Source organism: Dermacentor silvarum, chromosome 11 (genome assembly GCF_013339745.2).
Source record: "Dermacentor silvarum isolate Dsil-2018 chromosome 11, BIME_Dsil_1.4, whole genome shotgun sequence".
In the NCBI taxonomy this organism is placed as follows: Eukaryota; Metazoa; Arthropoda; class Arachnida; order Ixodida; family Ixodidae; genus Dermacentor; species Dermacentor silvarum.
Genome location: NC_051164.1, coordinates 60,312,451 through 60,314,775, shown reverse-complemented (window position 1 = coordinate 60,314,775; position 2,325 = coordinate 60,312,451).

Sequence of the window (2,325 nt, the reverse complement as noted above, 5' to 3'; positions counted from 1 at the left end):
CCCAACGAGAGTGTTTCTGCATTTCGAGTGCAGTTCAAGGGGTGAAACCCGAGTTGTTCCTGCGCTATAGCTTCTTATTTGCTAAGAAAAATAAATACCACGCCGCGCATTTCACTATCTCGTTTTCCAGCCCTCCACTGGAGTTACCTACCGGCTATCCACAGTAAGTATCGAAGAGTGATGGCGAAGTCCTTACGTTATGCGTGTCTGTTTTATTTTGTGTTGTCGCTGAAGCTGTGACTAACTAATGACACGGTTCTCTTATTAATGATGAAGAACCAGTACACGAACTGAGCACGATGGTAAGTCAAGTGTGGCGAGGTCATGTTACTTCCACTGGGCGCACGAGCGCGCGACGCAATATGGGCGCCAACTTACTAGCAAATGCGTATCATGAGATTAGGTAGCAAAGAAGGAAGTCAGGGAGCTGATGTAGTTTAAAGTTTTGCTCAAACGAAAAAGATCTTGGCTGCAAGTATTACGCAGCAAGTTTGCTTCCTCCACATGTAAAAAAAAAAAAGCGCATTTCATTAGATGCGCAGTGCAAAAATTTCAAAACGCAGGTGGTTGCGTTGCTTTGCAGATGTTTTGAGCCCTGGTTAGTTACCCCAGTCTGACTCACCCGGTGGTAGGTTAACTATTAAAAAAGCGTTGGTTGGTTGGTAGCCCAGTTGCGCGTCATATTCCCCCCCCCCCTCCCTCTATAGCGAAGGGAGTATAGCACGTTTTTCGCTAAACAGAAGGCACGAGTGTTACTGCGATTAGCAGGACTAATTTCGGAGTGATGTTGCCATCATCCTAGATGCACATATTGCGCACGAATGTACAAATTATTGACATCAATCTATTGCTACAGACTAGCTCCTAGCTGCAAACTGAAGTTTCTCGCGTGCAATCGCTTACACGACGCCCTACAGAGTGAATTGTACCATCGGATACATCCAATGAAGTCGGCAACTAAGGGGAAAAGAGCACTTCCTTCGTGTAAGTCTAGCGCGAAATATGCGTCCTATGTCTAGCCGACCTCCCTGCCTTTACTTCCTTTCACACTCTCGCTTTGGAAAAGGTCTATCGGTAGGTGAGTGAATAAATCAATCAATCTGCGAATTTAGGTCCTTACGTCCGCTAGATCGCTGTCTGCGCCCGTCGAAGGGAACGCCGTTCTTCGTACGCGTTGTTCCTTGCGCTCCAGCGACTGCTTCCCCAGGAACAGCGGAAGCCGGGTACATTCTCCGCATTCTCCTTTGCGCGCCTCATTGGTTCGGCGGCGGCGGTGAAAGACGGATGGCAATACGACGAGCTTTCATAATGTGCAACTGCTGGGCGCGCACCCGCGCAGCGTAGTAGGGAACGACAGACAAAAAGAAGCAAGCCGCGCTGCCCGTACGGTTTCGTAGCGTGCACAGCCACCATCACGGTCGCCACACTTCGTCGTCGGCAATAATGAAAACGCCGTGACTAATGGTTATTTTGGCACGCTCCCTCTCGGCATTTTTTTCTTTTTCCCTTCCACGTTGTGCGTCCGTGCACTTACTCTGGCTGGGCTCTTTGATTGGCGGGTATATACGCTCCCCTTCCACACTAATCCAACCATCCAAACACCGTCCCCTGGTCACCTCTCGTGCCTTTCCGAGCGATGTTCGCAGAGTAACAACGGCACTGGCAGAGCAGGCAGGCTACGTTGAGCAGGCTCGTGCGCGGGAATATTGCCAGAACGGCGCAAAACTGCGGCCCAAACTTGCAGCGTTCCCATTCTCCCCCACGTTTTGTAACGCGGCAGGCGGGGTGCTATTTTCCAGGCGCCTCCATTCTCCATCAAGAAACGGGCTGTGTGTGTGTGTGTGTGTGTGTGTGTGTGTGTGTGTGTGTGTGTGTGTGTGTGTGTGTGTGTGTGTGTGTGTGTGTTTGTGTGTGTGTTTGTGTGTGTGTGTGCGCGCGCGCCTGCACTTCTGTACGAAGCAAAGAAGACAGCTGGAGGCAACAGAAGCGCACTTTGGAGGTGCAAAGTGAGACTTCTCAAACTGCAATAAAAGAATGAGCTGCGCCAACCGCAGCTCAATGAGTGCGTTGTCATTGTGTTCCTTGCCATGCCGCAACGATAGGTCACGATAACGACCGAGCTCAATGTCGGGCAATCCTCTAGCTTTAATTTTAACGTGTATTTAAAGGGGGGGGGGGGTCGAAGAGCGACGGGGTCGGGGCAAATTTCACGTGGGGGGGGGGGGGGGTGATTAGCGACGACCGTCGGGTCACTTTTCACGTGCATCGGGGGGGGGGGGGGTCTATTAGCGACGAGGTCGGGGCAAATTTCACGTTGCATAGGGG